Source organism: Sorex fumeus, unplaced genomic scaffold (genome assembly GCF_029834395.1).
Source record: "Sorex fumeus unplaced genomic scaffold, SorFum_2.1 ptg000072l, whole genome shotgun sequence".
NCBI classification, from domain to species: domain Eukaryota; kingdom Metazoa; phylum Chordata; class Mammalia; order Eulipotyphla; family Soricidae; genus Sorex; species Sorex fumeus.
Window position 1 is genome coordinate 5,908,337 of NW_026606129.1, and position 24,884 is coordinate 5,933,220.

Below are 24,884 nucleotides of genomic sequence, written 5' to 3' on the forward strand. Positions count from 1 at the left end.
AATCTATCACACATACTGTACCTCAGTGTACTGTAACCATATCAATTGGCCAAGAGGGTCTTATTAGATTTTAAACTATGCAGGACTGCTTGTAATTTCACATTCATTGTATGAAATTTAAGTCCAACTTCATCAGCACTTTCCTAGTTTCTTAAAATATATCTGGTCCACATAATCCAGTCTTTGTCCTTGCCATGTCACAATTTTAAAGAGCATTTCAATCTATTAGGGTGTGTGTCTGTGTGTGTGTCTGTGCGTATGTGTATGAAAGCATAGAGAGGAACTGATTTTTTGTTTTTATTTTTTGATTTGGTTTGGTGTTGTGGGCACACCTAGTGTTGCTCAGAAGTTGCTCCTGGCTCTCTCTACTCAGGAATCATTCCTGCTGGTGCTTGAAAGACCATATGTAGTGCTGGGGATTGAATTTGTATCAGTTTAGGGAGCTATCTCTCTGGCCTAGAATTGATGTCTTAACATGAAATGCAGCCTGTGTTGAAGAGACTTACAGAAACCATAAACTCTTTCCAAAACCCACCCCTCCCACCAACTTCATGTTGATTATTTCTAGTTTCAACAGGAATCTACCAGCTCATGTATCTTTGAGAAAACCTGAATCAAACTGTCTTCCTAACAGCTTTCCATTTAGTTGGCCTTTATACTAATACAGCAGTTTTATCCATAGGAAAATGAGATCCATACTAAATGCAGAATTATTATTCCCACTGAACAGAAATTGCTACCTTTGAACCCCATTAAAGTAACAGCTCTGTGATTCACTGTGATACTTCATTGAGCTTCCAGAATTATCCTGGGAAGAGGGAGAGAAATCATGTAAAGAGCAACTTTTAACCCAAATATTCTGCCACAGAGACTTTCCTAGTTACATTTGGGAAAACTAATTTTTTACCCCTTTTTTATTTTCCTCCTTCCTGGATAAAATTTAATAAGCCCTTAGCATACACTGAGATATGGTAGTGCCAAACTGTCCTCTGCGAAAGGAACATTTTACCTACCGCCCCCAAATACTGGCCTGGCATAATGGGGAAAATGATGCTTTGATCCTTTCTGCATTTGCTTCCTGCCAGTTGGGGGCTGTGGAGGAGAGGCTGCCTTCAACCCCTGCAACAGAGGCGCAGACGGTCACTATTAAGGACACTGACTGCATGCTCGTGAACTGTACAAGGAGCTTCATAAACATTTATTTCCCCAAACGTAAGAGAATCATAAAGTCCCCACTCACTAAACTGAGCTTCACTAATCTAATTTCATTACTTGCCACGGAACAATGGGGCTAAGAGGCTATTAAGCTGTCCAAGCATGATAATTTCTGGTGATAAATGCCAGGCAAAATGAGGCACTGCTGCTTGAGGATCCATGAACAGGAGGCAGGAACCTCCAGGACTGTGGGCCAGGGGTAACCTGTGAGCCTCCGTCTTAGGAGAGACCATCCTCTTCCTCTTGCACTGTGGCAGGGGTACACACAAGAACTCCGAAGATGTATGCTTGCTTCAGAGCCTCATTTTTTTTAAATAAAAAACAGATGGGTGCACTCTTCCTCATAGTACTTTATTAGCATCCTTCCATTCTCTGAGCGGCAGCCAGCTCACCCAGGACACAAACTGGCCATCTGGTGATGGCCTCACCCTCCAGGCTGCTGTGGATGAGCCCATTATTACAGCCTGGAGTCAGGGAGCATAATTAAAGGTGTGAAGTGCATTGTCATGTAGCACTTTCCTAGGAACTGCTTAATGCCAACCAGCATAATTTCTGTTACCTCTAATGCATCTAGCTTATCAATATATTACCATCATTTTTCACGGGGCGGGGGGGGGTGATTAAAGATTTGTTTATCACACATACCTATGTGCGTACCTTGAAAACACTTTTTTCCTTATTTTATGGTCTCCATATATTTCAAGTAGGTACTTTCACTCCAAGGACGTTTTATAAGCTTGCTATGCTCTGTTTATTCACCTGGATTAAAAAGTCAGGTGGGTGGAATATACATTTCATTTTCAGCAAACCTGTTTTGTATTTTTCAGATGTCTCTGCATTTGCTCAACTATATTTGGACATTTGTCTGGGGAGAAATATTTAGTTCAACTAAAAACTTATTTTTTTTCAGAGTAGAAAGTCTCCTATTTTTATATAATTCATTTCTGGGCAACAAAACACAAAAATAATTTCACTGTGAAAGCAGAGACCTGAAGAGCTGAAACAGCCTGAATTCAATCGTGGCACCAAGTGCTCCATCCCCAACCATACCAGCCCTCGCATCCCGGGATTTAGACCCTTATTTCTGATAAAGGTTCAACATCAAATGCCTTTGTTTAGTTGTTTTGTTTGGGGGTCATGCCAATGATACTTAGGGCTTACTCCTGACTCCGGGCTTAGGGATCATTCCTGGAGCATCTCAGAGGGCCATATGAGATGCCAGTCCTCAGGGAGGCTGTGTGCAAGGCACATCTTACATGCTGTACTATCTCTCAGGCCCAACGTTAAATATCTTGTAGACCAGTCCACAAGTCTATCAAGAAGGCATGAAATATAGGGTGGTTTGATCGCCTGCGATGATTAAGCTCTCTGTATTTAAAAGCTAAGTACAGATGTGCCATAAAGGTCTGTGTTGTCCAGTAGTGTGTCTCCAGTGTGAAATCTGTCTTCTTTGATTCCTCCCGAGCAGAAAGATCTGTCTATCTCTCAACCTTTAACTTCTCACTTCAGGGATGGATAATTAGGCAAGGAAGCTTAGACTCGGAGCTGGTCTTCCTGAATTTGCAAAATCCTTTTTTGGCTAAGTGGCAAATGTTGAAGACAGGTGTAACCTTCAGAATTATCTTCTTCATTTCATTTCTGGGGAATTAGAGCCTTTTTGATCCAACATAACTCCACAAGATAGTCATTAATGAATTACTTTCTTGGTTTTTGTATAAGGGATTTAAATTTTGTTTTTATTTCCTTCTTTCTACTACTTTTTTGGATTCATTGGTTGTTTCATCTTCAGATTTTTGCAAAGTGTGCTTAGGTTGTTGATTTGGACGTTTTCTTTTTTTCTTAATGTAGGCGTGCAGTGATATACATTTCTGTCTCAGCTCAGCTTTTGCTGTATTCTTTAAGCTCCTTTATTCTCATTAGTTTCAAGGAATCTTTCTGTCTCTTCCTTGATTTCCCCTTTGATTCAATTGATATTTAGTGGTGTTTGATCAACTTCCAAGTGTTCTAAGTTTTCCTCATCTTATTTTTGTGGCTAAAATCTTCTTTCTTTGTATTGTGGTCTGAGAGAGTACACTGTAGGATTTACGTATTTGTACATTTATTAATGTTTAAATTATGACATAGTATGTAGTCTGTCCTAGATGGCTTTTCATGTGAAGTAGAGAAGAATGTGTATTCCGACTGGGGGTGGAAAACCCTGTACATGTAACAATCCCAGTTCTTCTAAATCCTCGCTTAAGACTCTTGTGTCTTTACTGATATTCTACCAGGTTGATCTGACTAGTGGCAAAAGTATAGGCTGACGTCTCTCACTACTATTTTGTTTCTGTCAGTGTTTTTTAGGTTTGAAAACAGAAGCTTTATAAACTTTGTTGACCCTTTATTTGTTACATAAATGTTAATAAGAGTTAGAAATTCTGGATCTATTGTCCCCTTAATTAGTAATAACCAATAACCAGTAAGAGATCTATACAATGAAAACTTTAAATCATTTCAGAAAGAAGCATAAGAAAACCTTCAGAAATAGGAAAATATTCCATATTCATGGATCAGAAGAATCACTTAATCACTTAATCACTTAACTTCCCGTTAGTCGTCGATTTGCTCGAGCAGGCGCCAGTAACGTCTCCATTTGTTCCTGTCGCGTGCTACTGTAGTCCAATGGCATCTGTTCGCTCCGGGAACATGAAGGGCCTCAAACCGATCGTTCATGATCTTGATGAAGAAGTCTGACCATCTGGAAGGTGGGCGGCCACGCAGTCTTTTGACATCCCGTGGAATCCAGTCGGTAACAGCTCTAGTCCAGCGGTCGTCTTTAAATCTCATTACGTGACCAGCCCATCTGATTTTCGACACCTTGGCAAATGAGACAGCGTCCCTGATTCTTGATCGTCGACGGATGTCAGAACTCCGGATTCTTTCTCTCATTTGAGTGAAACGTGATACTCCAAGCATAGCTCTTTCTATTCTTCCCTGGGAGACCTGATTAGCGTTCTCATCTTGTTTGCGTAGGGCCCAGGTCTCTGAGGCATATGTTAATGCAGGAAGAACAGTGGAATCAAAGAGATGTGCCCAGAGCCGGAGGTTCTTCATCCTCTTAGCTATTTCTTCGACGTTCTTGAAGGCGTTCCAAGCCGCTCTCTTCCTCCTGCACAGCTCGGGTGCCAGGTCATTTGTCATGTTGACCTCTCGACCTAGGTACACATAGTTGTTGCATTCGGAGATGGTCGTTCCATTGAGAGCAAATGGGGCGTCAGAACAAGGCTGTTTCTCATAAACATTGTCTTCGTAAGATTCAGCTGTAGTCCTACCTTTCCACACTCATGGTCAAAGTTGTCCAGCATTTGTGCTGCTTGGCTGATGTTTGGTGTTATTAAAACAATGTCATCAGCAAAGCGGAGGTGGTGTAGTTGCCGACCATCTATCTTCACTCCCATTCCTTCCCATTCCAGTCGTCGCATGATGTTCTCGAGGGTGGCACTGAAGAGTTTCGGTGAAATGGTATCACCCTGCCTCACCCCTCTCTTGACATCAACGATCACTTCTTTATAAATGGTGAGATCCTGGTAGTGAATCCGCAATACAGCTCACGGAGGATCCTGATGTATTGGGCTTGAATGCCCTGATTGGCTAGGGCTTCAATGACCGCTTCCGTCTCAACAGAATCAAAGGCCTTCTTTAAATCAATGAACGTTAAACAGAGCGGCATCTTGAACTCCCGAGAAACCTCAATGAGCTTGGTTATTGTGTGGATACGGTCGATGGTGCTGAATCCTTTGCGGAACCCGGCTTGCTCGCATGGTTGTCCTTCATCTAGTGTTCTGCCAATCCTATTTAGGATGACTCGAGTGAACAACTTGTAGATGACAGACAATAGGCAGATCGGGCGATAGTTGCCAATGTCATGGATGTCTCCCTTCTTGAACAGTAGTACGGTCCTGATGGTTTTCCATTGGGATGGAACCTTGCATTCAGACAGGTAGCGAGTGAAGAGCCGAGCCAGTGTATTGATGAGTACTGATAGCAGGTTCTTCAGGTGTTCAGGTCTGACCTTGTCTGGGCCGGGTGCTGTTTGTTTCTTTACCGACGAAATGGCGTGTTGGATTTCGGAAGGGAGAACATTGGGAACGACATATCCATCCTGTGGAATTTGGTATGTCGGCAAGTGGACATGGCTATCGAAGAGATTTGAGTAGAAGTCATGGATAATCTTCTCCATTGCCGTTCTGGAGGATGTGATGGATCCATCAGGACATCGGAGGGCAGTCATCTTGGTCTTATAGTTGGCGAAGGACAGGCGGGCATTACGAATACTTTTCCTGGCTTCTGCCGCATCTACCAGTACTTCTGCTCTTCTCTCTTTGAGGTCTTCCTTGATCGCATCTCTGCGCTGCTTTGCGAGCTCGGACGTTAGCTTGTGGTTGCCTGGGGCATGCGCCAAACCACGCTGGCGAATTAGCTCAAGAGTTTTTGAAGATAGGCGATTTGTTGTGGCTATCTCTCTCTTGGCGTTCCTCGCACATTCATGGAGGTGCTGAACCAGTCGATCGTATTCCTCGTCAATGTTGTCAACAATGGCATCTTCCCATGTTGCCGCAATAGTACCAAAGAGTTCCCAGTTGGTGGTCGTTTTGGGAGTTCTCTTTTTGAACTTTGCAGCCCTTTCTCCCCGCTCTGTGAAGTAGAATTTTGCACGAAGGAGACGGTGGTCCGATCCCGTTCGAAATTTTGGGACAACAGCGACATCAGTCAGGCAAAACCGTCGATTGAATATGATGTGGTCTATTTCGTTGTGGAATCGTCCACCGGGAGACTCCCATGTCCATCGTTTAGATTCTGCCTTCTGGAACTCTGAGTTACCATGAATGGTCTTGGTCGACATGATGAACTCAGACAGTCTCTCACCCTGTTCGTTCCATTCTAGGCCATGGGTCCCGATGTGAAGTTTTTCAACTGATCTTCTCGGTCCTATCTTGGCATTAAAATTACCCACAATGATCTTGTAGAAGGTGTGGTCTTCTTTATAGAACTTCTCTAGCTCCATGTAGAACTTTTTGATTTCTCTTTCATCATAATGAGTTGTTGGTGTGTAGACAACGAAGATAGAAACTGCAGGCAGTGAGTCACATCTATTCCAATGTAAACGTCCGATTCGGGTTGTTAGGCATTCGAATGAATCAATGCTCTTGGCCAAGTTTGTGTTGACAAGGACACTGACGCCTCCAACACCTCTTTTATCGTATGTTCCGAGGAACAATTCTTCTCCAGTTTCGAAAACGGCATGGTGAGATTCGTGCCTTCTTGTCTCGGTCAGACCAATGATGTCGTACTTGATCATTCGCGCTTGTACCATCAGGTCCTCGATGGATGCATCTGATGCTAGTGTACGTGCATTGAAAGTACAGACGATCATTTTTGTCTTCCTTCGTTGTGGCAGCCTACGTCGGCCTTGAGATTTTGTCGGCCTCTCCTTTCTCATCCTTCTCAGTGCTGCCATGTCGGTGAAGCCTTCAGGGTCAGGTGAATGAGACCAGTTGTAGTTACTGGTTTTGGCATATCGAATACACAGCGGATAGCTTGCCAGGCTCTTCCGTGCGGGTGGAATACTCTTGGTAGCTTGCCAGTCTTTCCGAGAGGGATAGAGGCTTTTGGGGCGACCCCTAATCACCCTTGTAGGTGTTACCATATTTGAACCCTATTAAATATGGTACGACAATTCCGGAAGATGGGTATTTAGTGTCTTATGATGTGTTGCGCGGCTGCTTGAGGCTGCGCGGGTCCGGAAAGAGTCCTGGAGTGTAGCGACTGCTGGGTAGTGGAAGTAGTGTCAATATTGTCAAAATGACCATTCTTCCTAAATTATTATATAGATTCAAAGCAATCCATCCAAATTCAGATGATATTTTTCAAAAACTGAGAACTGTAAGTAAAAAAGTTTGTATAGAATCAGAAGAGATCTATAAGAGCCAAAGTCAAACTAAAAATTAAGAAACTGGGAGGTATATCATTCCTGAATATAGAAGTGTACTACAGGACAATAGTATTCAAGTGAGCATGGTGCTGGAATAAAGAGAGAGTCTCTGTCCAGTGGGTTCATAAGTACCAAATCCCACATCTACAAGGAACTAATTTTCAACAAAGGCACTTAATTTCCTCAACAAGTAGTGCTGGAAAAAATGATAACCTACATGAAGAAAAAAATGAAGCTCAACTTCCTTACACAAAAAGCCAATTCAAAGTAGATCAAAGACCTTGAGATCAAACCAGAATCTATAAAGCACATTGAGGAAATATAATTAGAACACACCAAGATTTGGACCTCAGAGGGGCCTTGAATGATATGGTGCTACTGGAAAAAAAAAGGAAACAGAATTAAAATTAAACAAATGAGAACTCAACAAATTAAAGAGTTTCTTTATAGCAAAATAAACACAAGCTAAAACTAAAAAGCAGGTAACTGATGGGAGAAAATATTTTCACTCAACACATAAGTAAAGGATTGATCACGATCACGATCTTAATCATTCTGTTGATCATCAATTTCCTCGAGCAGGCACCAGTAATGTCTCCTTCATCCTAGCCCTTGAGATTTTAGAAAGTGCCATATTCAAGGCTCTTTGAGAGTCTGGAGAATGAGACCCATCATTGTTACTGGTTTTTGGCATATTGAGTACACCACAAGGAGTTTGCCAGACTCTGCTGTGCAGGCAGGTTGCTCTCAGTAGCCTGCCGGGTTCTCCAGAGTAAGAACTAGATAATTTGTGGCTGTGCACTTCTGGGAGCTGGGTTTTATAGTCTCTGGGTATTGGTGCCAGGGTCTCCTGCCCCCGCACCTGGCTGTCCTCACCGGGGCCCATTGGAGGGGGCAGGTTGAGTTTCCCTTCCTACCCCGAGCAGAGCCCCAGCAGCCGAAGACCTCCTGAACCAGTCACAGCCATGCTGAGACCACTCTACACACGCATAACGGAACCGGCAGAGGAACACAGGCATGCGGGTTCAGGGGCTGAGATCTCCAAGCCTGCTTGGATCGGTACTGGGCCTCCTCCACCCAGATCCCCCATCTTCTAGTAGGTAGGTGTCACACCCACCAAAGGATTAATATCAATCCTTTACCTGTGCCAGGTAAAGGATTGATATTAAGGATGTATAATGTACTCACAAAAAATATCAACAAAAACAATATCCAAAATGGGGAGAGGAAATGAAATGACACTCCTCAAAGGAAGACAGGTGGATTACCAATAGGCACATGAAAAAATGTTCATCAGCATTCACATTAGGAAAATTCAAATCAAGATGACAATGAGATATCATCTCATACCAGTGATAATGGCACATATAAAAATTACTGGGAACAATCTGTATTGGTGGGGGGGTGGTGAAAAAGGAACTTTCATCTACTGCTGGTGGGAATGTCATCTGGTTCAACCCCTGTGGGAAACAGTATGAAAGTTTCTCATAAAAGCAAGAATTGAACTGCCATGCAACCCAGCAATTTCACTTCTAGATATCTATTCCCATGGCATAAAAACATTCATTCAAAATGATATTGCAGGTCATTATTCACTGCAGGACTGAGTATATTAGCTAAGATAAGCATGGAATCAATCTAGGTGTCCACTGGCAGATAAATAGATTATGAAGAGATGCGTTTTATATATATGTAAACGCATCTCTTCATAATCTATTTATCTGCCAGTGGACATGCGTTTTATACATATATACATATATATATATAACACATCTCTTCATAATCTATTTATCTGCCAGTGGACACCTAGATTGTGTATCTATATCATATATACATATACACATATATATATGGTGGAATAATATGTAGCAGTAAGGAATGACAGAATCATGCAATTCCCTGCAACTTAGTTGGAACCGAAGGATATCATGTTAAGTTGAAGTAAGCCAGAAGAAGGATGATCTCACTTAACTGAAGTGTAAAATAACTGGACAGAGAAATACAAGGTAATAAAGCGGGGGAGTAATTCATTTATCCTTGAACTTAGATTAAAGGAAAAAAGGACAGAGATGAAAAGAAGCAAAAAGAAGAAGATTGGAAGTGATGGAGGCAGGGTCAAGGTCCTTGGGTACATGGGTGGTGTAAAAGAGGGGGTTAGGTGAATATTCAAACATATGCGTGTGTGTACATGAATACAGTTAACAGTTGCTGGAGAACCCAACATATCTTAGCATTATTTTTAAACTCAATGATTCATGTATATCTGATTCATAGAATCATAGAATCAAATATGCATATAAACATAGATCTATAACATATCCAATTATATGACAGTCTCATGAACCTATTCCTGTATTCTACCCTGTTTAAGAAGAGAGGCTTGAGGTACAGGAAAGCTATGTATGTGGTCAGCATCACTCGACTTGGCTAAGGCAGCCTGGAACTCAGGGTCACCTGAGTGACCCCACTAACACCATTACATGTGGCTCTAATAGAGAACCCACTAATTCCATGACATGCGGCCCCAAAACAATGGCTCAAGAGATTGTCCCCATTGTGAAGCATAGATACTTAGCTTCTGTTTTCATCCTGTTCAGCTGGAGAAGTGATGGTCTCCAGTGAGAGAGTGCAAAGGTGTCCAGCTCTGTAGTTCCAGCTACCTGCCACTTTCAATATCAGTGAAGTTCTAGTGTGCTTTCAACAAGAACTGGTCTTGTGAATGACAGCTTCATTTTCAATATTTCAATACTTATCAAATATAATATTTTAGGTAACACTTTATGGGAAATATATTTATTATAATATGCATAACATCACTTAATCACTTAATCACTTAATCCCCGTTATTCATCGATTTATTCGAGCGGGTGCCAGTAACGTCTCCATTCATCCCGGTTGCGTGCTAGCGTAGCCCAATGGTATCTGTTCGTTTTAGGAACATGTAGAGCCTCAAACCGATCATTTAGGGTCTTGACGAAGAAGTCTGACCATCTTATAGGTGGGCGTCCACGTGATCTTTTGATGTCTCGTGGAATCCAATCAGTAATGGCTCTAGTCCAGCGGTTGTCTGTAAACCTCATTACATGTCCAGCCCATCTGATTTTTGATGTCTTGGCAAATGAGACAGCGTCTCTGATTCTTGAGCGTTGACGAAGATCAGAACTCCGGATTCTATCTCTCATTTGAGTGAATCGTGATATTCCAAGCATAGTTCTTTCGATTCCTCTTTGAGAGACCCGAATAGTGTTCTCATCCTGTTTTCGTAGGGTCCAGGTCTCTGAGGCATATGTTAATGCAGGAAGAATAGTAGAATCAAAGAGATGTGCTCGTAGTTGGAGGTTCTTTGTCCTTTTAGTTATTTCTTCAATGCTCTTGAAGGCATTCCAAGCCGCTCTCTTCCTCCTGCGTAACTCAGGTGCCAGGTCATTCATCATGTTGATTTCTCGACCTAAGTATATATAACTGTTGCATTCGGAGATGGTGGTTCCGTTGAGAGCGAATGGAGCGTCAGGAACAAGGCTGTTTCTCATAAACATTGTCTTCGTAAGATTCAGCTGTAGTCCAACCTTTCCACACTCACGGTCAAAGTCCGCAAGCATTTGTGCCGCTTGGCTGATGTTTGGTGTTATTAGAACGATGTCATCAGCAAAGCGGAGGTGGTGTAGTTGCCGACCATCTATCTTCACTCCCATGTTTTCCCATTCTAGTCGTCGCATGATGTTCTCGAGGGTGGCACTGAAGAGTTTTGGTGAAATGGTATCACCCTGCCGAACCCCTCTCTTGATATGGATGATTACTTCTTTGTAGAATGGTGAGATCTTGGTAGTGAATCCGCAATAGAGCTCACGAAGGATCCTGATGTATTGAGTTTGTACGCCCTGATTGACTAGGACTTCCATGACCGCTTCCGTCTCAACAGAATCAAAGGCCTTCTTTAAATCAATGAACGTTAGACAGAGCAGCATCTTGAACTCCCGAGATACCTCAATGAGCTTGGTTATTGTGTGGATATGGTCGATGGTACTGAATCCTTTTCGGAATCCAGCTTGTTCACATGGTTGTCCTTCATCTAGTGTTCTGCTAATCCTATTCAGGATGACTCAAGTGAATAGTTTGTAGATGACAGACAATAGGCAGATTGGGCGATAGTTGCCAATGTCGTGGATGTCTCCTTTCTTGTATAGTAGTACAGTCTTGCTGGTTTTCCATTGGGATGGAACCTTGCATTCAGACAGGTAGCGTGTGAAGAGTCGAGCTAATGTATTGATGAGTACTGATGGTAAGTTCTTCAGGTGTTCAGGTCTGATCTTGTCTGGGCCAGGTGCTTTTTGTTTCTTTACCGACGAAATGGCATGTTGGATTTCAGAAGGGAGAACATTGGGAACGACATATCCATCATGTGGTATGTGGTATGTGGGCAAGTGGATGTGGCTATTAAAGAGATCTGAGTAGAATTCATGAATAATCTTCTCCATTGCCCTTCTGGAAGATGTGATAGATCCATCATGATGTCGGAGGGCAGTCATCTTGGTTTTGTAGTTGGTGAAGGACAGGCGGGCATTACGAATGTTTTTCCCAGCTTCTGCTGCATCTACCAGTACTGCTGCTCTCCTGTTTTTGAGGTCATCCTTGATGGCTTTTCTGCACTGTTTTGCCAGTTCGGACGTTTGCTTGTGGTTGCCTGAGGCACGTGCCACGCCACGTTGGCGAATAAGTTCAAGAGTGTTCAAAGAAAGACGGTTTTTTGTGGTTATCTCTCTCTTGGCATTCCTTGCACAATCATGGAGGTGCTGAATCATTCGATCGTATTCCTCATCAATGTTGTCAATGACGGCATCTTCCCATGTTGCTGCAACAGAGCCAAAGAGTTCCCAGTTGGGGGTTGTTCTGGGAGTCTTCTTCTTAAACCTTGCATTCTTTTCTCCTCGTTCTGTGAGGTAGAATTTTGCACGAAGAAGACGGTGGTCTGATCCCGTTTGGAATTTTGGGACAACAGCAACATCGGTTAGGCAAAACCGCCGATTGAATATGATGTGGTCTATTTCATTGTGGAACCGTCCATCGGGAGACTCCCATGTCCAACGTTTAGATTCAGCCTTTTGGAATTGTGAGTTACCATGGAAGGTTTTGGTTGACATGATGAACTCAGACAGTCTGTCACCTTGTTCGTTCCATTCCAGGCCATGGGTTCCGATGTGGAGTTCATCGACTGATCTTCTTGGTCCTATCTTGGCATTAAAATCACTGACAATGATCTTGTAGAAGGTGTGATCTTCTTTATAGAATTTCTCCAGCTCCATGTAGAATTTCTCAGTTTCTTTTTCACCATAACTGGATGTTGGTGCGTAGACAACAAAGATAGAAACTGCCGGTAGTGAGCCACATTTATTCAAGTGTAATCGTCCGATTCGGGTTGTTAGGCATTCAAATGAATCAATGCTTGTGACTAAGTTTGTGTTGACAAGGATACCGACACCACCGACGCCTCTTTTATCACATGTTCCAAGGAACAGTTCTTCTCCAGTGTCGAAAACAGCATGATGGGATTGATGTCTTCTCGTTTCGGTCAGACCAATGATGTCGTACTTGATCTTTCGTGCTTGTACCATAAGGTCTTCAATGGATGCAGCAGATGCCAGCGTACGAGCATTAAAAGTACAGACAATCATTTTTGTTTTTCTGCGTTTTGGCAGCCCATGTCTGCCTTGGTGTTTTATCAGCTTCTCCTTCCATATCCTTCTCGACTCTGCATAATCAGGGCTAGGGGAATGAGATCCATTTATTACTGGATTTGGCATATCAATTTGGTCTATTTGGCATAGATCACGGATAGCTTGCCAGGCTCTGCATAACATATAAGACAAATATATAATAAATACATAAATTAGTATATATTGAGATTACTTATACATATCACATACATTTGTATGTACATGAATATAGTTAACAGTTGCTGGAGAACCCAACATATGTTAACATTGTTTTTAAACTCAATGGCTCATGTATATCTGATTCATAGAATCATAGACTCAGATATGCATAAAAACATAGATCAATAAACATATTCAATTATATGACAGTCTCATGAACCCATTCCTGTACTCTACCCTGTTTAAGAAGAGAGGTTTGAGGTACAGGAAAGCTATATACGTGGTCAGACTCACTCAAGTTGGCTAAGGCAGTCTAAGATTTCAACATAGGTTATCTCTAGAACTTCAATGCAAAGTCCATAGTTGGTGAGCTAGTTTAGGAGCGGATAGTAAATATTTCAGAAGTGTCGAGTCCTTTAGTCTCTGTAGCAGCTACTTAACTCTGCTATTACAGCACAAAAATCCATAGACAAAAAGAATGGGGCAAGCCATATTCCAGCAAAACTTAAGGACTCTGAAATACGAAGTTCCTGTATTATAAAATCTAACACGCTGAAGGTTGTGTGTTCGCGGGCTTTCTGGATGGCTCTATCTCACCGCCCAGATTCGGTGCTCTTGAGCCGCTGTGTGTGGCCTGGATCGGGATGGCTGTTGGTCAAGGGCAGATGAAGGAATAAACGAGAGCCAGGCTGGTTGGTCTTAGTTGCAGTTTATTCCAATCCTCTCTCCATTCACCCCTGTCTCTCCTCTGCCTCTCCAATCCCTTCTCTCTCCAACCAGCTCTCTTGTTCTCCAGCTCTCTTCCTCTCTAACTCCCCAACACTAAGTGCTGACTCTGCACCCAGTCAGTTAGCAAAATCAACATTAGAAAGCCCTTCCTGAGGGCCCACCAAGTTCAAAGGGAACACCACCTAGGACATTCCAAAGCCCTTCCTGACTGCCCAAGGGCAAAATACCCCTTAAGGTGTTTTTTCCCTTTTCCCTAGTCCAATAATTCTATCAAAACCTCAATACTAGTCATTTTTGTATGGGCACAGTAAGAGATACCATTGAAGGTTGTAGGGCAGCTCTCCTGGGAACATCTTGCCACAGACTCAGACTACAGAGCTTAGGCCAGATTAATCATTCCTAACCATATCAAGGTCCAAATCTAGTTATTACTTTTTGGACAATGGCAGCATTTGTCCATGACCAAGCTCTTAAGTTATAGTTCAGCATTATGACACTTTGTCCAGGCCCATATCAATGCCAGAGTAGCACATAGCTTACCGCTTGCCCTGGTTCCATCCAGTCCCTCGTTGGGACCCTTGATTTTGGGAGTGCTAGGAAGAAAGGACAGCTGAGGCTTAGGTGAGAGAACAGATGCCCAGGAAGAAAATATCACTGAGAGTCACATTAACAAAAGCATACTGTCTTCTTGTGTCCATAAGAAAAGGACATTGCTCTGAATAAACTATGCAAAGGACTTAGGGAGAAGAGAAAAACAATATTTACAAGTCAACAGAGCACAGAGAAAGAACTTACAAATAAACACAAAGGAATGGGAACACTGTGATGGGAGCAACCCAATAAACCTAAACTACCTGAGGCTATGCAGTAAGGACCAAACATCTTTATTCTACACTGTATCACATGATTGGATTTTGTTTTAGACATTTTCCAACTACTTAAAAATGGAAACACACTTTTGAGCTTGTGGCCCACACAAAATTTGTGATATGACAGATGTGACTCATGGATCATACATAGTTTACTCATATATATATATATATATGTGTGTGTGTGTGTGTGTGTGTGTGTGTGTTGTTGTCGTTAGTCTTGTTTGTTTTTTTTGGGGGGGCCACACCTAGCAGTGCTCAGGGCTTACTCCTGGCTCTGTGCTCAGAGTTCACTCCTGGTGTGGCTTAGGGGACCATTATGGGTAGCCAGGAATTGAATCTGTGTTGACAACATGCAAGGCAAGTGCCATCCCTGCTGTAATATCTCTCCAGGACCTGTTTTTTTAATAAAAAAAAAAATTGGTCCAGACGTAGTGGTGCTCCAGGCTTACTTTTGGTTCTGTGCTCAGGGATCACTCCTGGTGGTACTTAGGGAGACCATTTGTGATTCAAGGGATCAAACCTGGGTCATCCATATGCAAAGCAAGCAGACTACCTATTATACTATCTCCCCTGCCCTTATTCTGAATCATATAAAATTTACTATCTCTCTGGCCTCTATTTGTATTATTAAAAATGTTTCATATTTTAAACCTTTTATCCAAGCCATTCATATGGTTCATGGACAAACCATATTAGTCACACACGAGAGCATGCTTCCCAAGGTTGGTGGGGTCACTGGACCCGTGTATGGGTTGGGAGGCATCTTCTGTTTGTACATTTCTAGCAGGTGGATTTCCAGGAGACTGATAGGTAATTTCATTTCTGAGAAGGGTCTGATAGATCCAATGATGTTGCAAACCTCTGCTCTAGAGAGTTCGATGCCCTTCACCTCCTTCAGGATACCTGTGCTCCCTGACTTCTAGCTGGCATTCTGCCAAGGGACTCATTCATCTGATGAAGATACAGAAGCATGAATCTAAGTGACTGAGCGCTGTCTCTTTTCAGGCTAGACACAACCTTGATTATTAATGATGCCCCAAATTAAATTGGGAATGCAAGCAACTGTGTTACCACTGAGCAAATTTCTGTATTCAAAAAAGTCATCAAAGTCATCATGATGAGGGCGTTTGAGGAAAGCAGAGCCCACACTGTCTTCACTGACCTCTTGGCCCTGTGGAAAATACTAACCCAGTAAGTGTTTCCATTCAAAAGGAAAAGGTGGACCCTCTGGGCAAGAAAGTTTAGGGGTCACTGTCATTTTCACCTCCACACCCCCAGTCTGCGATGTTCTTAGGCCACATTAGCATATTGTAGGCTCACTAGAGTCCTCAGGTTTCTAATTACTCGTATCATATTGTCTTCCTCAAACTTAATTAGCTAAGGAAAATTTCATGAGAAAAACATTATAATATCTCAAGAAACTCTAGAAATCAGGACAGCAATAGTTGAGCCAATAGTGTGTCAACCTGCCAGACATGAGTTAATCCGATGGCAGTCTAAATCCTCCGAGTGATTATGTCTGAAATGACAGCAGGTGTTTAAATACAGGGCACAATGGAAACATGGCTCACCTCCCTTCCTTTTTACATGACTACATTTTATGACCACCATCATCCTCTCTCGAGAAATACAATCTAAGCTTCAGTTACTTCATCTGTTGAATTGGATCAAAAACGTGTCCTGCCTCAAATAAGCTGAAACTGGAAATTGCTTGCAACCTTGCTTTACCCATAATAACCACTCAGGCTTGCTAGGTTTAATGTCCTCGAAGAGTACAAATACCACCTAACACCTGAAAGACTGAACAGATGAATCCCAGGCACTGCCTGCACCTCCAACTCAGATGTCTGACACAACACGACACAGGTGTCTGTCTCCTGTCCTGTGTTTGAAATAGGGCCAGTGAATCTGGGGAAATCAAGTTAAATAAATCAAGTTTATTTCCTTTTAATTAACTAATTTCACATGTGTGACTAATGACTGCCATGTTAGACTGTGGGGCCCTAGACAGAATGGAGCATTTGTTCACCCTCAGCAGATGTTTACAGAGGCATTAAAGTTCTGTATCACTGCCCTTTAGCACCTAGGTGCTCGCCCCTCCAATAAATGGGCATCTCAGCCTAGTAAAAGTATCTTGGAACACAAAATTTTTTTAAAAAATGACAAATACAATGATGCTCTTTGAAAATTCATTGTTTTCTGCTAAGTGAAATGAGTCAGAAATCTGAGAGGGACAGACATAGAAGGACTGCACTTATTTGTGTAGTATAAAACAACATAACATGAGACTGACACCTAAGGACAGTAGATACATGGGACAGATAGATTGCTCCATAGCTGGAAGCCTGCCTCATGAGCAAAGGGGAGAAGGCAGCTGGAATAGGGAAGGGATCACTAAGAAAAAGGTGGCTGGAGGAACCGGTCAGGATGGGAGATGTGTGCAGAAAGTAGGTAAAGGACCAAACATGATAACTTCTCAGTGTCTGTATTGAAAACAATAATGCCCAAAAGTAGAGAGAGAGATTATGGGGAATCATGTCTGCCATGGAGGCAGACGGAGGGTGGGAAAGGGAGGATATACCAGGGATATTGGTGGTGGGGAATGTGCACTGGTGGAGGGATGGGTATTCGATTGGGTGTGATTGTAACCCGAACATGAAAGCTTATAACTATCTCACAGTGAGTCAATAAAACTTTTTTAAAAAATTCATTGTTTTCACATTCTTCTGTAGCCTGGAATGATAAAAGTCTTAGACTTATGCTTTCGATTATGCCCTATACAGCTTTTGCAGCTTTTTAAAGAAATGGAGGTTGGAATTCTTATTGGGGAGACTGTAGTGGTGCGATTACAGTCTCAAGGGTGCGATTCCTTCCTGCATATCATAAACTTCTGGAAGAGACCAAGACTTGGTGGGTCACCAAAGTTACTCTTGAGTTTTCCTGGGAGACAAAGGGTGCCATTCTTGGCTTCACACCCGGAATGGGAAAGAATCAAATGGAAGAAGGAGGAAATCTGCTCCAAAGCAATTGCAGTGATTAGAAATTAGAGACATGTGAAGGGTATTGTATGAAATGAAATCTAAGAATGAAGGTGGCATATTCAGAAGCTATCACAAAGCAGATGAAAGAAGTTCAAGGAAATTTTAGGCCCAAACACCTGAGAAACCAGTTGAAACCACGTGGGTTGAGCCCATGTGATCATTCAGTCAGTAGAGAGTCAATAGTCTGTTCTCTGTCTCTCTCTGTCTCTGTCTGTCTGTCTGTCTCCTCTCTCTCTCTCTCTCTCTCTCTCTCTCTCTCTCTCTCTCTCTCTCTCTCTCTCTCTCTCTCTCTCTCTCTCTTCTCTCCATCTGCCCCCAAGGCGCTCTTTTCTGGTACTCCACTAATCAAAAGTTCATAATCACCAGTCCTCTTGCCAACTCCCAAATCTGGTCACTATTTCTCTTCTTTCTTTCTCCCGGCTCCAGTCTCAGATTCTACCTTCCTTAATGTAATATGTTCCTTGAGGCATTTCCTCCTGGCCAAGCTTCTGTTACCTTGTCCTGGGGTTTTTAGCTGCTCAGATTGCTTTTACCAGCTTCTCCCCTTTCTTCATTGTTTCCAAAGATTGTCAAAGGGATCAGCTTAAAACACAGATCTGGGACCTGGGCCTGTCACCCTGCACATCACAAAATCCCCACAGTTCCCTGGTGTCACTGACAACTGCACCAGTCCACGCTGAATGTCCTTCACAGATGGCGCCTATTAGACTTAAAATTTCATTTCACTTCATTTCATTTCATCATCCTGTTATTCGTCGATTGCCTTGAGCAGGCCCCAGTAACGTCTCTTTCATACTAGCCCTGAGATTATATTCAAGGCTCTTTAGGAGAATGAGACCCATCATTGTTACTGGTATTTGGCATATTTGGTACGCCATGGGGAGTTTGCCAGACTCTGCCCTGTGGGCAGGCTACATTCAATAGCCTGCAAGTCTGTCCAAAGTAGGAATGAGATAATAAGGTGTCATAAAAAGATGTCCTGATAAGATGTCGCGCGGCCGCAAATGCGGCCCTGCGGTTCCAGGAGCTGGATTTTATAGACTTAATTTAGACTTAATTTACACTCTTATTACTGCCCTTTCCCAGAGACTCCGGGCCCTGGCCAGCAGGAACATATCACTATGCCATCTCAAGTTCATGCTCTTTCCCAACTTCCCTGAAACTCTTTTCACCCCCTTCCTCTTCTTCCCAAAAGTCTAATTCCAACATATTTCCCATATCATGGGTGTCTCCCATCCATTTCCTGAATTAATGTCTCTGTGCATACTATAGGACAAAAATCCCAACATGGCAAGTTTTAGCCCAGCTCCACCTCCCCACCTTCTGTAGAACTGGTCACTTCCTGTGCGACATGAGCAGGATTCCCTGTAGGTAACCTCTGATCCTCTGTGGAGTGATGAGTTGTACCAAATTATTGGGCCCAGAAGCAAACTTTCCTCTCTTGTTCTCTCTCCCTTCCTTCCTTATTCCCTCCCTCTATACTCCATCTCTCTCTTCCTCCCTCTCTTTTCCTCTTTCTCTTCTTCTCCTTCCTTTCTTCCCTCCTTCCTTCCTCCCTCCCTCCCTCTCTTCCTTCCTTCCTCCCTTTCTTTCTTTCTTTCTTTCTTTCTTTCTTTCTTTCTTTCTTTCTTTCTTTCTCTTTCTTTTCTTTTTGTTTTTGAGCCACACTCATTAGTGCTCAGGGCTTTCTCTAGGCTCTGTGCTCAGGGGTAAACCATTGTGGTACTTGGTGGACCATATGAGGTACCACGGATTGAACTGAGGTTGGTTACATCATGCAAAGCAAGTGACTAATCCCTGTACTATTTCTCAGACCCCTAGAGTAAATTTCTGAGTGTAATCTTACCCTTTTCTCCAGAACCTCATACAGTGTCTACTATGCTATGAATATTTAGTATCACTGTATCACTGTCATCCGGTTGTTCATTGATTTACTCGAGCTGGCACCATTAATGTTTTACTGGGCGCCATTCGTCCCAGCCCTGAGATTTTAGCAGCCTCTCCTTACTCGTCTTTCCCAATGCTGCCATATTGGAGGCTCTTTCAGGGTCAGGGGAATGAGACCTGTTATTGTTACTGTTTTTGGCATATGGAATATGCAACGGGTAGCTTTCCAGGCTCTTCCGTGCATGAATATTTAATAACCTTATAAATTCTTTAAATAAAAAATGAAAAAAGGATATTATAAATAGAGGTAGGGGAAATATTGAATCACTCATATATAAACATATCACCCATTTATATATATGTGTGTGTGTATATATATTTATACTTGTGTATATGTGTGTGTTTATATATAATTTTGGTAGTGCCCAGAACCTACTCCTTCCTTGCTCTGTGCTCAGAGATCTCAGTGATCACTTCTGGTGGTTCTAAGGGACAATATGGGGACTTGGGGTGTTCGGCACACAGGAAACAAGAACCTTACATAACTACAGTATCTCCCTGGCCCCAGGCAGTCATACCCTTCAGTCTGACTACATTGTAGCATTTGAAGTACCAAAATCTAGAAAATTTCCATTTCTCCTTCTGAGACTAAAGAAGACAGTTTTTCTGTTGTTTGATATGCTCACCAATTACTAGATTTAGCTTTCAGACACAACATTAATAAACTGCAATTAATTGGGTGATCAAAATGGAAAATTACCTCTAAAATTCTGCTCTTCCAGGGACTTTCAACATCCCTGAAGACTATGTGTTTTACAATTTTTCTTCAGTTTCTGTCTTGCCATATATCTTAGCACAAAACTCAGAAAACAGTAAGTTTCATAACTGATTGGTTGACAGTAGGATGGAACCCTTTGCACTCATGGGGGGGGGGGTGCTGATTGAGATTTTACATCCTTTTCTGCACAGATTGAGATTTTGCATTTTTTTCCCTTTGCCATGTAATGCCAGCTTGGAAAGATAAATGATGTTGTCCAAAATACCACATATATTGTCCTTGTTCTGCAGACTTGTAGCAAACTTGTTTGCAGTTTATCACCAAAAGAAGCTATTAGACTTAATTTAGATTCAAATGCAAGGAAGAATCAAAAGACCCTTTCTAGCAAGGATAACCTATTGACATGTAAGAAAGGATGATAAATCAGTTTCTGAAAAGCCTGAGATTGTTTTTCCTGTGAAGAATCTAAATGAAAAAAGTGGAGAAAGTACTAATGTGGCCATTCAACTCCATTGGCCTGCTCATTAGCATGAAGAATGTAGTGAATATCATATAAATGTATTAACAGAACTGAGTAGCGAGAAAGAAACCACCGAATAGCGAGTAGCGAGTAGCTAGCGAGTAGCTACGACTGAGTAGCGAGAAAGGAAACAATTCTTAAACCGTGTGATATTTGGAGGGCTGGAATTGCAAGAACTTGGGAAAACGTGATATTTGATGTTTGATCAAACTATTTCCTAATATATTTAATTTTCACCCTTTCATCTGCAATTGGCATGTGTGCTTGATTTCAACAGAGATTCACTCACAGAGGGGTCACAGGCACTATTCACTTTCTATCACAAATGTGGTATTTTATTGTGTTGAAAAGAGATCTATTTCAGCAGATGTCAAGTGTAATGAGGATATTTATTAATTGGTGTCACTGTTTCGGGATGTCACTGCCTCACAGTGACCCAAGTTTCCCCTTGGTGTGTTCGGGGTCCCGCCAGCTGGCCAATGGAGATGGACAAATGAAGAAACAAGGCTACAGCCTGGTTGTTTACAGTGAAATCATGAAGAGTTGAAGGTAGCAGTTACACATAGACATTGTTGAATATTATCATAAACAATGAACAGATGTAAAGCATTCTTTCAGGAGAAGTTCTTCTAGGAGATTCAGAAAACAGTAAGTTTCATAACTGATTGGTTGACAGTAGTATGGAATTCTTGCACTCATCGGGGGAGGGGCGCTGATTGAGATTTTACATCCTTTTTTGAACAGATTGAGATTGAATGGTTGGGGGTAGCAATTACACATAGGCATGGTTGAACATTAGGTGAATCTAGGAGATTCACCCAAGGACAAAATCTTATCTAGGACTCAGCAATCTAGATCCCTACTAGAAGATCCACCTAAGGGCAGAATTCCATCTAAGGGGTATTGTGATAGCACAGTGGTAGGGTAGGGCATTTGCCTTGTGTGCGGCCAGCCCAGCCGAGCTGGTTTTGATTCCTCTGCCCCTCTCGGAGAGCCCAGCAAGCTACCTAGAGTATCTCGCCCATGCAGCAAAGCCTGGCAAGCCACCCATGACGTATTCAATATGCCAAAACACAGTAACAACAAGTCTCAAAATGGAGACGTTACTGAGCCCCCTTGAGCAAATCAATGAACAATGGGAGGACAGTGTTTGTTTGACAGTTTCCTTAACTAGTACTTCATTTAAACAGTCATTTAAAATTTACTTCTTAATAATATTTCTAGTCATTTTGTATGAACACAGTAATAAATCTATTGATTAAAGGGTGCTTTTTCCTGAAGACATCTCGCTATATGTCCCAGATCACAGTCCTCAGTACAGGTTAGTCTTTCCTAACCCCAGCAGAGTCCTTGTTGAGTCATTTCACTTACATATACAAAATCTAGAGCCCTCAGAAGAATTTGACTTTACAAGTTTCAGAATTTGATTTGGGGATATAAGTGATTAACAGATAGGGGAAGAAGAGCATGGGGGGAGGTTAAAGATAATCACAGAGGGTTGGGAGTGCTGGATGGAGTTGGTGTGCCTCAGGAGCACTTTGGTGGGAGTAACCCAATAAATCTATGCTCCCAGCAGGAAAAGAAAGGACAAACCAAAGTTAAACCTAAAACACCTGGAACTATAACCCAACAATTGGAACTATTTAAGTTGCAAAATACAAAACCCAGATTAAACCAGAATGAAAATTATTATTTCATGTGTTCTTTCATCACAGAAAATAAATATTTTTATCTCATTTCATATGGCAGTTTATAGAACAGCTTGCATGCAGGCAATCCAGAATCTTGTATGCCATCATTGTATGCTATGGAGAGGGGGTTTCCTTTCGTTTTACCTCTACTTTCCACCCTGTTAGTTATATTCCAAGGAAAGTCCTCTAGACAAATCCTAACTCCTAGAAAAATAGAGAGAGTAATATCCCCTCAAACCTATGGTAAGCACTGCGGGACCCACTCTAATTAACTCCTCCTTGAAGTTGACATGCTCTTCACATTTGTACCACAGGGGCAAGAGAGATAATTCAGTAGATAATGAAGTTGTCTTGTACATAGCCATGCTGAGTTCATTCCTCATCACCTCATATGATCCTCTGAGCCTGCCAGGAATGATCCCTGAGCACAAAGCCAGGAGTAAGCCCTGAGTACCACCAGGTATAGCTCCCAAACAAGCAAACAAGTTAAAAAGCTTACACCACAGTCTGGAGTTTGGAGAATGTGTTTGAGATTATACATATCTGCCCCTGGAACCCAGGTGACTGACTAGCTCCATCTAAAATCATATAGGTTGAATGTGGAGAGAAGTAGCTCCATAAAGGGCTGCTAAGTACAGGGAGAAGGGGGAAGAATCTGTAGGAACTCTGGCTACTTTATTTGTAAATTACCCTACATTTTAGGGGTGAAGGGCTGCAAGGGAGAGGCAAGTGATCCTCACAAGTGGGAGGTGGTACACTGGTGATTGTTGTGTGTTGGAATTGGACACAGGAAACCATCATTAATAATGTTAAACTCACAGTGCCTCAGTCAATAAAAGAAAAGAATACATTTAACTTAAGCGATCTCTTTCAAATTAACCTATTTCGCTTTTCGTCCCCCAAGCTGAGCTGGTCTTCTCCCCACCCAGGTCAGTTTATCTGTGGCTTCTCGAACCCGAGATTGGACTTCTCCCTGCAAGTCCTCCCAGGCGTCCTCTCCGCCGCAAGGTGTTTACTCATACCAAGAAACCTAGTCCCCCACACCTACACACCAACATGAAAAAACAACGTAGATACCCACCACAAGGGGAGGGCGATAAAAAGAGTCCAGAAGCCTCTGTAGATGCTGCTCACCTAAGGAAACTCACTGACAAAGAATTCAAATAGGAAGTCATGAACATGTTTAATGAACTCAATGAAACAGTCAGACAGATGTCCAATAAATTGAAGGAGGATATGAAAGAAACAATGGATCGGGCAATCAAGAAAATACAGGAAGAAATGAGAGCAGAAATTGGAAAGCTACGCACAGAAATGTCACGAATTAAAGATTCTATAGACGAACTAAAAAACTCAGTATGTGCCCTCAAAAGTAGAATGACCACAGCTGAGGAAAGAATCAGTGAGTTGGAAGATCAGCTCCACCAAGCCAAGAGGCAACAAAAAACAGTGGCAAGGGACCTCAAAATAGCTCTAGAGAGAATCAGAGTCCTAGGAGACGATTCCAAGAGAAACAACATTAGAATCATTGGACTACCCAGAAGCTCAGCGAAACAATCCCAATGAAAAAAGCCACTTTTAAACAAATCATCGCTGAAAAATTCCCAGAGCTTGACAATGCAGTCATTCAAATTCAAGGAGCCCAAAGGGTACCAGCTAAAAGAGACCCAAACAAAAACACTCCAAGACATATCATAGTTAGAATGATTGATGCTACCAATAGAGACACAATACTGCAAGCATCAAGGTCAAAGAAGGAAATCACATACAAAGGAGCACCCCTTAGATTCACAGCAGACCTATCAGAGGAAACCCTCCAAGCCCGAAGGCAGTGGTGAGATATAGTGAAAAAGCTCACTGAAATGAATGGTTCACCAAGAATACTCTATCCGGCTAAACTCTCACTCAAAATCGAAGGAACGGTACACTATTTTCTAGATAAACAGCAGCTCAGGAACTTCATAGACACAAAGCCAAACCTAAAACAAGGACTAAAGGGGCTACTATGAGACAAGACAAACCCTACAACCACAAAACACCCTTACAAAAAGATGACACAAAACCCTATAACAGTAATCTCTCTCAATGTCAATGGTCCAAATTCACCATTTAAGAGACAGAGTGGCAAAATGGATACAGAGACAGAATCCAACATTCTGCTGCCTACAAGAAACTCATCTCAACAGTCAGAGCAAACACAGACTCAAAGTTAAAGGATGGAAAACAATCCTACAAGCAAACAGCCCCTTCAAATTAACCTATTTCATGCTCTAAAATAGCCTTTAGCCCATTAGTTTAGATTATAAACTA